Source organism: Chiloscyllium plagiosum, chromosome 25 (assembly GCF_004010195.1).
Source record: "Chiloscyllium plagiosum isolate BGI_BamShark_2017 chromosome 25, ASM401019v2, whole genome shotgun sequence".
Taxonomy (NCBI): Eukaryota; Metazoa; Chordata; class Chondrichthyes; order Orectolobiformes; family Hemiscylliidae; genus Chiloscyllium; species Chiloscyllium plagiosum.
In genome coordinates, this window is record NC_057734.1 from 36,086,341 (window position 1) to 36,103,068 (window position 16,728).

The window sequence follows — 16,728 nt, forward strand, 5'->3', positions numbered from 1 at the left end:
TCCACTTTGACTGGGACAACGCATTCATCCTAGGACAAGCCAAACAGAGATATGCATGAGAATTCCTAGAAGCATGGCATTCCAACCGGAACTCTATCAACAAACACATCGAGTTAGACCCCATCTACCACCCCCTGAGAAAAGGAATAGGAAGTGACTTCATCATAGGAAATAACATCACCACAGGAAATGACATCAGCAACTCAAATAAACCCAAACATATAAATAGAAAGCAGGAATTTTCAGTATTGCTTCGCCTGAGGCCCACTGAAGATGTTACCAGTAAGGTAACGAAATGTCTGGAAATTAACCTTTCAGCTCAGCGAGCAAACCTACATCCAAAACCTCAACCTGAGCTACAAATCTTCTCAAAGCTCGCTAGGAGGTAGGTATAAATTGCGATTCCACAGGCTTTAGATTACGGACTTTCTTTCTGACATGCATTAATGACCTAGTCTTCTAGTTTTATTTTTATTCATTTATTGTGTTTGGGTGTTGCTGGCTGGGTCAGCATTTATTGCCCATCGCAAGTTGCCCTTCAGAGTGGTGGTGAGCTGCCTTCTTTAATCTCTGCATTCAATTGGATTTAGATACCCCCAAAATACTGTCAGGGAAGGAGTTCCAGGATATTGATCCAGTGACATTTACATGTTTCCAAGTAAGGATCATGAATGGCTTGGAGTAGAACCTATGTCCAGAGAATAATTTCAAAATTTGCAGATGATATAAACTTGGAACAAGATTGCCATATATCTGATGAGGGCATAGATTGGTGGATGGACAGATACATGGCAGATGAGATTTAATGCTGAAAAGTGTGAAGTTTAATAGGAAGAATGAGGAGAACCATTACAAACTGAAGGATATATTTCCAAAAGGGTACAGAAACCAAAAGTCTGGGAAATATGTTAAAGATAGCAGGGCAGTTTGAGAAAGTGGTAGGAAATTCTGGGAGTTTTATAACAGAGGAAGATCAGGGTGTTTTGATCCATCTTTAGGAAAATCTGATTCAACCTCGACAGCAGAACTATGTTCAATTCCAGCCACACACTCAATGAACAATGTGAAGGCCTTGGAGAGGGTACACGCAAATCATATGAGAATGGTTCCAGCAATGAGACACATCAGTTATGTGAATAGAAAAGCTGCAATTGTCTTTCTTAGAGAAGAGAAAACTGAAGGAGAAAGTCATGAGGAGATGAGCCAATTTTGGTAAAGAGAACCTTTTCCCACTGGTAGAAAGGTCAAGAACCAGAATATCATGACATAAGGTAATTGAAAAAGAACCAACAATGACATGCAGAAAAACCTGTTCGCCCTGGGTTTTAAAACCGATTCAATAAACACCTAAGGAGAAAGTTACCATAGGGCTACAGGGAAATAGTGGGGAATGTTGCTAAACTGCTCTTTCAGAAAGGCTGTACGGACATGAGAGGCCAAATGGGCTCCTTCTGTTTTATAATTATTCTATGATTCCATGTTTCTAACCCAACTGAATACTGTTGTTACCATTTGATGCTGTCCAAAGCTATTGCCTTGAGGGTGGAGTTAAGCTGTTGACTCAAATAAAAATGTTATGTGATTTGCTCAGTTCTGTTCATGACTGGCAGCTCCTTTATTTAATTTCACTGACAGTCATTCAAGTGCACTAGCCCAGATAACTCTTTCATAGGTTGCTAAGATGTGAAGAGTTGGAATTGCTCTAAACATTTAAGCTCATCTGGAAATTTGTTAGAAGGAATGTAAGTCTGGCTTGCACTTGCAAATAAACGCTAACCATGTAGATAAAAGCTAATTCTAAAATAACTTGTGTACTGATTAGAAATCATTATTTTCCTTCTTTGAAGAGATGGCCATGCTGGAATATTTGTTGTAAAGATGTGCATTATATTGTTATTTATTCATTTGTTAATTTACCAAGCTGCATTCAACATGTTTTGGGAAACATGTAACCTCACAATTGACAGCCAAACACTCTTTAAAAACACATGGGAAAATCATCAATTAGTCACTTGGATTAGAATTGCACTGATAGTGAGCAGGATATATGACCTAAACCCCTCACCACCAAACCCATTCCCACCCCATGCACTTCCCAGAAAACTTTCAACAGCCACATGGTGAAGGACCAGGTGAGAAATCAATTTTTACTTTAGATTTATTCACAAAGTGAAGTAATATTAATGTTTACAGACTCTACAAGCCTCCACCAGTCTCAACTGGTGTATCTTTACACTTGCACATTGAGATGACAATCTAACACCTACAGCATGTGCTAGCTGGCTGTGTGGAAAATGCACTGTATATTTATTCTAACAAATGGCCCTGTCTGAAATTAAATGGGAGCTTGTCTTCAGTCCAGTCAAGGGGTGGGGAAACAGGTCAGTCAGAGGATTCCAATATCGTCAGTCACGGGCACAGTCTACATACAGTCTTGAAATTGTCTGCTTGGACCACTCACGGCCAGTGGATATGTCTGATTACTGTCTGGGGAGTGGGCAACAGTCAATCTTGTATTGGGACCACAAGGAATTCATGTGCACTGGCTGCTCTGTCAAATTTTGACAGAGGCTGTGGTGACAAGGACAGTGATGGTGGAGAGGATCTCATAAAGTATAAGGGTGGTTGGTGGAATAGCATCAGAGAGCAGAGGAGACTAGAGAATTGGGCAGAGCATAGAGGTCCGGGGTGGGGGGATGAGTGGAATTGGGCTGTCAGAATAGTGCGAGGTAAAAGTGGACATGGAGGCTCGTGAGTGGTACCTGGTGACCAGGCAGAGCCTCATGTTAACCAAGTCCACTGTGAACTAAATTCCCTTCTATTATTTTTTTCAATTTCAATATGCTAACTGCAAAAGCATGGGATCTACATCTGTTGGGTCCAAGAACATCAAAGAGGCAAATACATGAAACTAGTGTTTGTAAATTACATTTAATTTGCAATCTTTTCATTGCCCATTTGCACAGCAGTGTGAATTCGCTTAGAGTTCAAATGTCGATCAAATGTGATTTGCACCATGCCATTGGTGTTTGCAAACTTAACATTGGCACCTCAACGATACAGAAGTTGTCAGGAGGAGAACCATCACTTTATCACATATCATGTAAGTTTTATAATGGACTGTAATGGATCAATTGAATGTTGCCGGGGATCTGGGATTGAAAGTAGGTCAGACAGCAACAGGCGCTGATTTTTCTGAAGTAATGCATTGCTCATTGAGCCAGTCAGTCAATCACCTTCACCAGGTTGCTGCCAATTCTATGCAATGTTGAGCAGATGGTAGGGCAAAGGATTGAATCAAAAGTTGGTCTGGAACTACAACTTCAAGATGTAGTTCCATTCCTTAGACCAGTCTGGGGGACGCCTCCAGTATCGTCCACAGAGTATGCCACATCATCCAGTTGTGCTGTGCTCTACACAGTTGGAGCAGACAATAAGGCAATGTGATGGATGCTGAGGAGTCGGGAAAGTGGGAGCAATCTAAGAAAGAGGTTGAGGATAGTAGAGAGCAGGAAGCTCTCCTTGAGCATGACAGAGCTCAGCCATACCAAGAACCTGATTGACACCTGATTCCAATAGATAAGAGCTCGGGCGGCAGACCATCATGGAATGTAAAATATTAATTGCTTGTACTGCCTGCATTTGGTTTCCATTGTAGGGGATAAACTACAGCCTGTATTTATTTTGCTTCTATACACTTTCACTGGCTGTAAGTAAATGCTCATGTTTGGAATTATCCAACTGTTGGCCTGTACAGAATGACAAACTGTGGGATTTTGATTGGTTATTGGAGACAGATTAGTGAAGCCCTAGAGAGGGAGTTTAGATATGGTGTAGTTCAGGACAAGTAAACTGTAGTGTGGCAGTTAAACCAGAGAATAGGGTTGTATGTGTGAGGGAATGTCAGCCATGTCAGCTGTGTGCCATGGGCAGTGTGCCTTTGAAGCTGTTATGCCATTATGTTGCTAGTGAGGGGCAAAGCCAGATTGCCAATGCTTGTTGGGATGCACGGCACCTTTTCAAAGATGGCATGGTCACCAGGGATGTGGTCTTTTGGTAGATATGTATGTACATGTGGGGCTACAGTCAGCTGAGAGGGATATCATTTTGGTTGCATACGTAGGTAATGAGGTGAGTTTGATACAAAGAAAGATCTCACTAGGCCTCATGACAAAAGTCCCTGAAAAAAACTGGACACAACTAACACTTAACCAGACCAACTTTTGATTCAATCCTTTGCCTCCTAAGTAGTGATAGTGGCATTCCTATCTGGTTAGTGGAACACAGATTTTCATATTTCCCCAAATAACAATATTGTATGGAAGGTGGAACAGGTTGCATTACCATATAAGAATCAACATTAAAAAAAGTTGGAAACTTTTACCACCATAAGGTTCAGAAGGGAGAGCAGAGTGTTGAAATGTGGTAAGGATAAACTAATTCTTTGCATCATCCATTTCATTTAATGAAAAGAAATACAACTTCAAACTACAAGGAACTGAAGGCATGATCATGAATTTATATGAGTATTTATGTGCATCCAGTATTGATGTCTGGAATCTCTTGTTGCCCATGCATATTTGATTTATTAATCTTGGATGTTTGTGGTAATCACGCTGTCATCATTAAGCATGCACACTGGCAGATTCAAGTGGTATTGTGATGTCAGTGAGAGTGCAGGATATGTGATTGGGGACATGGGCTCTGTGTTTTTTTTATGGTGCTTTATGATTACTGTTTTTTTTAAGGACAGATAAGTTTCTTATTGTACTTTTAATTCAAAAACGAACAACTGTTTGCAATATCAAATCTAGTAGCACAACATTGAATTATCAGCAGTACCATGTTTATTTGATGAGGAGATAGGACTGAAAGTAGAAGAGCCCACAAAATCTGTTTTCGGCCATGGTTCTGTCTCAGGGCAATATACAGAGAGACGGGTTCTGGACTGGGGTAGTGGCACATGGTTTGGGGTAGGGTTGAATGGCAGGTATCTATCAGACAATTAGACCACTTGGAAAGGCTATTAAAGTCCTCTTTTTCAATCTGCATTTGGGTCATCCACAAACATGGCCTTATGGTAGCAGAATCATTTAACTGTTACAGAGCACAAGTATCCTATTATGCGGACTGGTTCGCTGAGCATTTTAGCTTAGCACTAATCTCCTACCTTTTCTCTATAATTTTGCATGTTTTTTTCCATTTAAATAATTATTCATTACCCTCTAGAATTCCTCAATTAAATCTGCCTCTACCACACTTCCAGATCTTAACTACTCACTGTGTGAAAATGCTTTCTCTTATCCTGTACTTGCTTTTTTTTTACAAAACACTTTAAAACCATGTCCACTGGATCTTGATCCATTTGTGAGTGGAAACACTTTCTCTCTATCCACTCTGTCCACACCCCTCATAATTTTGAAAGCTTCTATCAAATCTCCCCTTATCCTTTCCTTGTCTAAGGAAAACAGTCAAACGGCTGCAGTCTTTCTTTAGAAATGAAGTGCCTCATCTCTGGAACAATTCTTGTGTCTCCAATGCATTTGCATCCTTCCTAGAGTGTGGCACCTAGGAGTTTACATAATACTCCAGCTGAAGTCTAACCAGTGTCAATCCTAAAATTCGTTATAACCTCCCCACTGTTGTCCTCTGTTCCTACCAATTATGAAGTTTAGAATACTGTAAACTTTATAAAATAGCTGAACCTGTCCTGTCATCTTTAATAACTTATGCATTTGGAACCCAGTTCCCTCTGTTCCCGCAGACCTTTTAGAATGGCACTCTTCATTTTATATTGTCCGTCTATGTCCTTTGTACCAAAGCATATAAAGCTTAAGCTTCTTTGCATTGAATTGTCTGCCGTCTATCCACCCAGCCAATCAACATTTCAATGTCCTTTTGAAATTCTACAATGTCCTCCTCAGAGTTTCCAATTCTCCCAAGTTTTGTATTTTGTGTAAACTTTGAACCTATCCCTGCACATCAAGATTTAGCTCATTTACATATATCAGGAAAAGCAAGGTTGCAATACCAACTCTTGCAGAACTCCACTATAAACCTTCTTCCAGTCTAAAAAATACACATTAACTATTATACTGTTTCATACTTCAAAATCAATTTTGTATCTACATTATTACATAGTCTGTTTTATTCCATGACCTATAACTTTCTTCACTTTCACTTTCTTCCTCTGTTGTGTGGCATTGTATTGAAATGAAGTCTATGTACTGTACATCACAGAAACAGCCTTCCTCTCATCACCCTCTCAGTTGCCTGCTCAAAAAACTCCAGCAGGTTAATTATACATTAGTGTAATTATTCCCTTAACAAATCTGTGCTGACACTTACAAATTAATCCATATTTTTCGAGTCATAGAGCCATATAGCATGGAAACACACCCTCCAGTCCAACCAGCCCATGCCGACCATAATCTTAAACTAAACTAGTCCCACCTCCCTATGCTTGGCCCATATCCCTCCAAGCATTTCTTATTCATGTACTCATTTAAATGTCTTTTAAATGTTGCAACTGTCTTGCATCCACCACTTGCTCTGGAAGTTCATTCTTTGGCTATAAAAGAATCAAAAATGAATCAAAATAGAAATCTTATACTGCTGAAATGTAATTATAAGAAATTGAGAAATAAGTCTGCAATCTCAGGTGCAGCTCAAGATCCGTGCTACTCCCGATCCACTCTTTTTCTTTGTGACTATTTTTCTGCAGCTCAGTGTTAAATACCATTGATGATAATCCTATGAAGATGTTTGGTGTGTTTTATTATATTCATTCTGTTATAGACATACAAGGTGTTGTTATTGAAGGCTTGTTTGTGTGAATCTTACCATCAAACGTGTCTCACCATAAATGCAGAAAATACCAAAAACACATAGCTAGTCTTCAGCATCTGTGAAGAGAACAGACGCGTTAACTGGTCCACATAATAGGATCCTTGAGCTCTGTAACAGTTATATGATTCTGCTACCAGAAGACCATGTTTGTGGGTGACCCAAATGCAGATTGGAAAAGAGGGACTTTAATAGCCTTTCCAAGTAATTTAATTGTCTGGTGGGTACCTACTTAAGGCATTCTGATGAAAGATCTGAATTCTGAAGTGTTAACTTGTACTGAATTAGAATGTTGACATTTTCTGCTTTTCTTTCATATTTATAGCCACCTGTGATTTTTCTTGTTGCTTTTTGTTTAGCCTGTTTATCTTTGCTGTCGACATTTACACTGGATAAACATCTGAGTGAAACCTACCTATAACTCAAATCCTAATATAATTTAGAGAGAGGAGAGACATAATTGGGAATAGATATCGAAGAATGAAAATATGCTTGTTATCATTAGAGACACTGAATTTTCAAATAGAAATATGAAATTACAAATGGATGTATTTCAATTTGACCATAAAAATGGATGGTCTTGTTGTGAAAAACTTCAGTGCTTCTCTTAATAGCTTGAGATGCAATATTTATATCCTTCCTTGTTTGGAGTGATCTCAAGTGCCTCTTAATGGTGCTGTCCAAGCTTCCTATTGTGATCATTGCCATGATCTCTGACTAACTAGCTTGTCTTGAATCTTACTCATATCAAGATGCAGTGACATAATCTGGAGTAATTTATCAATTCCATAGTGATTGATATGACTTCAATTGACGTGGCTCAAACCAGAAATGCCCACAGTTATTTCTATTCCTCTTCCACTTCCTAAGGTAAAAAATGAGGTTTTAGAAGAACTAGCAGCATTAGAATTATTGCATTGATATTCATGAGTGATCCGTGACCTCCATGCTCTAATGAGAGTGAAATAGCATCAGATATAAAAGCATACAATCTCTTGAGTTTCATCCATTTAGTGAGATTAATTTTTGCCTCCACTCCAACCAAGAAAAAAACGAAAATAAATTGCATTTGTATCACTTCTTTTGTATTTGCACAATGTTTTAAAATGTGTAAAGGCTGGTAGCTTACTCTTGAAGTGTAATCACGAGGAATAGAAAGTGATTATGGCTAGTTTTCAGCCACAAAATCAGTGGCACATAAATGCCTTGAGCCCATGCTAGGAAGCCTGAGGTAATTTCTCTTGTGGTCCTGAAGGCAGTGGTGTTGATTCAGCATTCTACCCTAAGAACACTTAGTTTGCACTAATAAAGTCTTCCAGTGGATCTTCAAGTTACAATCAGGTCAGCTTTGATGAAGGAGGTTTACAAAGAAAGACAGCGGCGGTTAAGTCCCCCGTCCTTTCTGTCCTGTGTCAATCTTTCTGACTGTTAGTTTAAACCTAATAGTTTTTACACACCCAATAACTGGGTCATGCAGCCTATCTGTAAGCTCTGGAGACTGTGTGCCTCCAGAAAAAAAGGTTTGTCCTTGACCAATCACTGGCTATCCTTTGCTGCAAAAAAATGGTATTTTAAAAAGTCCAATATATGCAGCCAATTATAAATGAATAAATCTCTTCATGACAATAACCTTACCAAATACAGTTTGAAACTTGAAAATTATCTGGGATACATTTTACTAAATGACAAGTACAATAATGCTGAATCATTGATGATTGTGGAATCATATTTTCAAGAAAAAAGTATTCTTTATAAATCTTGCAGCAGATTTACTGATTTGGCAATCAGTTATTCACAACTCTTCAAGCATGTATGTTCTGATCCCATGTGATTTTGTTCAGTCCACTGTATTTATGAGCTGTTGACAAAAGACAAACATTTGTTGCCCAACCCTAATTACTTTTGAGCAGAATGACCTACTAGGCTCGTTCAGAGAGCAGTTAAGAGTAAACAACTGCTGTATGTCTCAAGTCACATATAGGATGGCAGATTCACCTCCCCATCACAAAAGATGGACTTTTGTGACAATCAACAGTAATTTCATAAAACAAAGAACTTCAGTTGCTGAAGACCTGAAACAAAAACAGTAATTGCTGCAGAAACTCAGCAGGACTGACAGCATTTGTGGAGAGAAAACAGAGTTAGCATTTCAAGTCCAGTAACACTTCTTCAGAACTGGTAGTGGCTAGGAAAAGGTGTATACAGTAATTTCATATTTACTGTCATTTAAAATAGCTTTCAGCTCCAAATCTAATTAATTGAAATTAAATACCTACAGCTGCTCTGATGAAATTTAAACTAATACTCCCACTGAGCATTAGCCTTGGCCTCTGGATTACCACCTCAGTGACATTACTAATACACTGTTTGCTACCACCTTACTTCAGAGTAAGTGGCTGTGTGTAGGAATAAATGTGTAGATAGCAATTAGGGAACAAAAAACCTGACTGAAGTAGGATTGCTTGAGAACATGCAAATAATGTGCTAAATATCAGACCAGACCAAAAATATCAGTAGTTGCTGTTGATGCGTGCAAGGTAATTTGTTTTACACAATATCCAATTGTATTTATTTTGTTACAAGAAATCTTTGAAAATTTCCCTCTATTTTGGTTAGTTTCTTATCTGGGCTGAAAACTATCGAAGTAGATGTATAGGGTTCTCACACTGACATTAACACAGATGAACTGCCCACAATTCTTCCATCAGCATTGATGAAAATTCATGACCATAGTGTCTATGACTTCCTAATTGATGGGGATAACAGTGGAGGTTCCTGTTCACAGTGCAAAATTTAAGGATTAATCTCAACTGGATAGTCACTGTTGTTACTGAAGACAAGACAAGGTGGGGGCACAGCTTTGGACCTCTAAGGAGTAAAACGTAATATGGATGTCTCTGTAACAAAAGTGTATCATATCATTGTAACTTGTACCTAGTCTATGTCATACAATAAATGACAAGACAAGGGTGTCTTTCTGTTAGACTACCGAGTGGTTTCCCTGTTCCACACTAGAGCAAACTCTATAGATTCCTCCTGGGAAAGAGGAAGATGGCAGCAAATCTACTGGATAGATCTTATACCATGATGCACCAATGCACATGACTTGAGTATGTACATTCATCTTAAAACATGGTGGCAAGCGGTGCAGACTCCCTTTTGTTGCAGCATACAAAACACTGGATATTGTGGAGACCAGAAGATTCTTCAGACAAAGTTTTAAGAAAACTGCTTCAACAGGCATTTCAGACTGGGTTGGAGGCATGCAGCAATGAGTGTGAGTTAGAAGCTCCATGGAACTGTAACTCTAGACAAAAGACTAGACAGCATAGGTTTCGGGTGAGAGGGGAAAGATATAAAAAGCACCTAAGGGACAGCTTTTTCACTCAGAGGGTGGTGCATTTACGGAATGAGCTGCCAGATGAAGTGGTGGAGGCTAGTACAATTACAACAGTTAAAAGGCATCTGGATGGGTATATGAATAGGAAGAGTTTAAAGGGATATGGGTCAAATACTGGCAAATGGAACTAGATTAATTTAGAATGTCTGGTCGGCTTGGACAGGTTGAACTAAAGGGTCTGTTTCTGTGATGTACACCTCTATGACTCTAATTGCTTCCAAACTAGATGCTAAATCTGAAGTTGAACATGTAAGTACACTTTATATAGCTTAGCAAGGTGTAAATTTAAGCAACAGATACTTTTGAGGAAACATTGAAAGCCTTCGACAGTTGCTTTAATCTCAGGCATGGTGGCTCAGAGGGCAGCACGATGGCTCACTGGTTAGCACTGCTGCGTCACAATGCCAGGGACCTGGTTTCGATTCCAACCTCAGGCGACTCTGTATGGACTTTGCACATTCTCTTCGTGTCTCTGTGGGTTTCCTCCGGGTGCTCTGGTTGCCTCCCACAATCCAAAGATGTGCGGGTTAAGTGATGGCCATGCTAAATTGCCCATAGTGTTCAGGGACGTATTAGTTAGGGGTAAATATAGAGTTAATAGGATAGGAGAATGGGTTTGGGTGGGATACTGCTCAGAAAGTTTGTGTGGATTTATTGGGCTGAAGGGCCTGTTCCCACACTGTAGGAATTCTATGAATAATCTCAGAATAAACAAAATCCTTGAAAGAGCAAGATCTAACAGAGTTCAGATCTAGGGACATTAATAGATAATTTCATTAATGATCTCTATATATTAGTGGATAAATAGAGCTTTAAAGCCACTATTCATAAGAGACAGAATTGTTGTTGGATCTGCAAATGAATCTTTGCCAGATTTATTACAATTAAGAGGAGATGCAACTCTAGAGAAAATTATCCAGGTGGTGTGTGAAGCAGATGTCTGGAAGCAATCCTAAGAGAGTGGATCAATCTTATCACAGGAGATCTGCAGAATCCATTGAGGTCTTAAGGTACAAAGACCCTAAAGGAACACTTGAGAAGCCAGTACAGGAAGGACAGACATCAGATACTGACAGTCATTGTCATCTCAGAGACACAAGCAGGAAAATAATATCTTACTAGGTCTTGTTCAAATGATAGGACAAAAATGGGACAGTAACAGAACAACAGGAATATAAATAACTATTCACACAAAGATATTAACAATGTAAAGCAGCCTACAAAAGCCAAAGGTATTCTTAGGGGAAACAGGTGAACAAGGCACGGTGGCACAGTGGTTAGCACTGCTGCCTCACAGCGCCAGAGACCCGGGTTCAATTCCCGCCTCAGGCGACTGACTGTGTGGAGTTTGCACATTCTCCCCGTGTCTGCGTGGGTTTCCTCCGGGTGCTCCGGTTTCCTCCCACACTCCAAAAATGTGCAGGTCAGGTGAATTGGCCATGCTAAATTGCCTGTAGTGTTAGGTGCAGGGGAAAATGTAGGGGAATGGGTCTGGGTGGGTGTGCTTCGGCGGGTCGGTGTGGACTTGTTGGGCCGAAGGGCCTGTTTCCACACTGTAAGTAATCTAATCTAACCTATCCTATTGACAAGAAGATATTTATGTCTGTGGACATCTGACTAATTTTAAGCTTGATACACGGAGAGATATTGACAGTTCACTAAAGTGTGTTTCAGCTGATTTGCAGCTAGTTCTGAATTTGAACATCAGTGTCAAGATTAGAGTGATGCTGGAAAACCATAGCAGGTCAGACAGCATCAAAGGAGCAGGAAAATTGACGTTTCAGGCAAAAGTCCTTCAAGGGTGCCAGCTGACCTGCTGTGCTTTTCCAGCACCACACTAATCTTGACTCTAATCTCCAGCATTTGCAGTACCCACTTTTGCCTGGATTTGAACATGTCATCAGCTTGCCCCACAATCAAATGGCGAGGTAATGAGGTCCAGACAGTCAAGTCACATTTGAAGAAAAATGTTGACATTAATATACCATTGCTAAATTATCCGTCCATCCCACTACAGTGTGGTTTACCAAAGAAATTGACCACTCAGTTACACCCCTGAGACTGTCAAAATACACATGGACTATGAAAATATACATCAGAAGGAGCTGCTGTACCATGAGCAGGAGGCTACATGCTTTAATAGACATCACTTTGCAGGAGACAATAGAGACATTTGGACCATGGCAGCAGGTATGGGTAAGGTCCTTTAATAGGAACAATGCTGTCATTCAAGTGGCTGCATAGTTACCAGACTGTTCACACAGCTGTAGGAGTTGTACAAAGTAACAACAGAAAACCCATTAAATTGTAGATCAATCATCAAGCTACTTGTCTGCTCACAGTTCTAGCTATCAAGTGTTCAATTCTGGTCTCCCTGCTATAGGAAAATTTTTATCAACATGAAAGGGTGCAGAAAATATTTACAACGATGTTGCCAAAGTTGGAGGATTTGAGCTATAAACAGAGGCTGAATAGGCTGGGGCTATTTTCCCTGGAGCATTGAAGGCTGAGAGGTTATCTTATAGAGGTTTATAAAATCATGGGGGGCATGGATAGAGTGAATACTCAAAGTCTTTTCCCCAGGGTTAGGGAGACCAAAAGTAGAGGTTTCAGGTGAGAGGGGAAAGATTTAAAACAGATCTTAGGAATAACTTTTTCACGCAGATGGTGATGCATGTATGGATTGGACTGATGGAGGAAGTGGTGGAGGCCCGTACAATTACAACATTTAAAAGGCATCTGGATATGTACATAAATAGGAAGGGTTTAGAGGGATATGGGCCAAATGCTGACAAATGGGACTGAATTAATTTAGGATTTCTGTTTGGCATGGGCAAGTTAAGCTGAAGGATCTGTTCCAATGCTGTATATCTCTGTGATTCTAAGTTCTAGCGTTGAAACTGGTACATCTAGATCAGAGGTAGTAATACTGTCTGCAGTGGTGTAAAAACATCTAAATTACATCTAAAGGGTAAAATTCTAAGTGGGGGAACAGGGATAGAGGGACCGAGTGCATCCATGCCTAAATCAATGAAGGTTACACGACAAACTGAGGCCATAGTTAATAAAGCATAGAGCATTGCAAACTTTGCCTGTAGGAGCATGGCATACCAAAGCAAAAAAATGTTATGTTAAATAAAAACAGAGAGTGATGGAAATACTCAGCAGTTCTGGAAGCATTTGTGGAGAGAGAATCTGAGTTAACCTTTCCAGTGGAAAATTATTTCAGAAGAGTCATATTTGACTTGAAATGTCAATGAGCATATCTTAATAATTAGTGACTGAAGCAAAACCAAACTGAAGGAGATAATGAAGTGATCACCCTGGGAGTGAAATTAAAGTTTGGCATGTTTGCCTTTATTGTGCAAGCTGCCCAATATTCAGCCACATTGACTTCAGTGGAACTATTTATAGTGTAGGGGTACAAATGGCATCAGCTGCAATTCAGTCATTCTGCATGCCTACTGCATAACCCCATTGGATTGGTTTGGGGTTATTTATACAGAAATGTTAGTGTCTTCTGCTTTGTAGTGATGCTAAAGTTAGAGCAGATTTGAGACTGCTGACTAACCTGACACTTCTGAGAAACTTTTTTTGCGCTGCAGAATGTAAACATAGTGATTGCAAGTAAAGTGATACCAGTCAGTCAATGATTGGAATTTGAGAACTTATGTTTTACTAATTATCGCGATCTATAAACAAACTATTTTGTGAAAATTTGCACAACATGTGGGGTAACACTTACGGTGATAAATAAATATATCTATTGTTAATGGTATGATATCCCATTGTGAAAAATCCAGATAAAGACCAGTAATATTTCCCTGTAGTATTTCCAATATTACATCTTCATAAACTGGAGATTATGAAAGCCCCATTGCAAATTAAAGTTAAAATTATTTCATTGTTTTTCTACAACATATCATAGTTTTAAATGAAAAGCCCAACATGGTATTAACTCATTAATATCATAATTGCCATGAATCTATTTAATAGCTGTAGAAAATACTGTATGCCAGTGTGAAACCACAGTTATTGCCATTTTGGATGAGCTTGTCCTCATTTTGACAATTACCACATGCCTCTCTCGATACAGCTGTCTGATCTGATGTAAATATGTGCCTTTTCCTGTCATGCTGCATTTGTATTGCTGCTTCTGCCATATTCAAATGCCAATAAATGTCTTACTATTTTTTAAATTAGTTTTCCACATTATTTTGCAAAATGAATACCTCACTTTCAAAAAGCCATTCATTTATTCTCCAGTTAGAAATAATGCTCCTGTCAGAAAGGCATGATGGCTTTACAATTTAATTACTATTTAAAATGAACTAATTTTATGAGCATAAAATGTAATTGCTGGAGGAGGAAATCCTATTGCAAAGTAATGATGCAGGAAACACTACCTCATGTCCTCAGGATAAAGGAGGAATCAATGAGCTATTCTGGTCATCTGCATAGTTTCAATGGGAGATAATAATACCAAGATAATAAAAGTGCCTTCATAATACATTTGACTATTTTATCAGAAAATATCTTGCATCAGTCGTCCATGCAACAGTTTTTGAATCTATTGGATATCATATAACCATGCAATGACTAGCCAAATTTCTCTCTTTCTCAAATAATAAATGTTTAGTCATCTGTATATTTCACTTGGGATGCATTGCATTTTTGTTATTTACTATTCAGAATATTCAAAACTTTTCTCCTTCCATTTCACTTTCCTCCTCAATCCCCAAAACTTTTGAGAAGTATGCATCACAAATGTTCTTCAATCATATCACGAGAGCTAGTGGTATTAAAGAAAAAAAAGTCTCAAAAAATTAAGTTAAAATAGACATTTTAAACAATAAATCACAGTCTTTCTCAAAAATCCTTCCTCTAGTACATGGTTTCACAGTGTTAGAGTCAGACCTTAGTTGGAGGCACAAGCTGGGAGGTAGCATTGGCAGTAATAGAATGCTGACTGAGTTATGAGAGTTGTGCTCCCACTCCAACAGATGTTTGCGTTCAGGGCCCCACAACTCACTACTCCTCCACCAATTTTGCCTCCCTCTTCATCTCGTCCTATGGGTCTCTGTCCCACTCTCCTCACTCTCACAGGAAGTTGACAACAATTTTCAAGCCTTGAAGTAGAGTCACAGTGGGAAAATGTTAGGTAAACACTGTTCTTGTAATTTCTTTCCTCTTTAATTAACAGCACCAAAATTCCACAGGTGTTTGATCGGCAGTTACTCACTACTTCATTACTGTTCACCCAACCAGCGAGATAGTAGGTGGGGACTGCAACCAGTGGCTGATAGACACCCTTTGTCTTCACCTGCCAACCAAACTGAACTTCACCTCTTTAAAGTTTGCAATGAGTTTCAAATGAAAATTGAAAAGTTGATAATAAATTCAAAATCGAATTCGCAGCCAGGAACATTAATATTATTGCAAATGCCTTTGAGTCTACTTGTGAGTATGGTGAGGTTTATATTTGTGTTTCAATTTTAGTTGTTTTGTAGGTTTATGTCTTATGTATTCCTGGAGTGTTTCAAATAAAGCATGCACATGAAAGCAAATTCAGAAACACTTTGGTGAAATATCTTTGAGTCATATGGTAAAGAAAGGATTTTAAAAAAATGACGATGGTATCAGATAGGGGATTGATTTTTAATCGGTAACTAGTTTAGATCATAGCATTTTTAACTGATCAAAATGGAGAACGGGGTAATTTTCTGAAGATATTGAATTTAATGTTGATTGCTAGAGGTTGTAAAGTGCCTAAGCAGAAAATGAAATATTATTCCTGCAGCTTCAGTTGAAGGAATGTCCTCAATGGAAAGGTTAGGATGAGAGGAAGGTGGTTTATTGAAGTGGCAAGCAACTGGAAGGTGAGAGTTATTCTTACAGACAGTAGAGGTGTTCCACAAACATACACTGTTCAAACTGATTAACTTCAAAGATCACAACAATTTGCACTTAAATGTCAACTTTAACCTAATAAAATATCTAATCATTTTTCATGGAAACAAAGTATAGAAGAGAGAAAGAAGAGAAAAGTCAGAAGATTTTGTTAAAAAGGTGAATTTTAAAAGGCAACAAGTTTTGAGGTTAATCCTTCAGTTAAAACAGTAACATTTATTCTTTGCTTGCAGGGAAATTTCAGTTTTCTGATGTGTTACTTCATTTTTTTTACTGATCCAGGATCTAGATACTTTAGAAATGGAGTTAAAAATCACACAACACCAGGTTATAGTCCAACAGGTTTAATTGGAAGCACAATAGCTTTCGGAGCAACGCTCCTTCATCAGGTGATAGTGGAGGGCTCGATCGTAACACAGAATTTATAGCAAAAATTTACAGTGTGATGTAACTGAAATTATACATTGAAAAATTGATTGTATGTTAAGCCTTTCATCTGTTAGAATACAGTAATAGTTTCACTTCTTTCATGTGTAAATCACAAAACCCTTTTTGTTTAAAGTTGCATTCTC

At 38.7% G+C, this 16,728-nt stretch overlaps 1 protein-coding gene across 2 annotated transcripts in view; it reads left to right on the top strand.

The window, feature by feature from the left end:
• The window catches only part of ksr2 (kinase suppressor of ras 2), a 423,089-nt gene that overhangs the window by 153,516 nt on the left and 252,845 nt on the right, over positions 1–16,728 (top strand). The window lies entirely within an intron of this gene.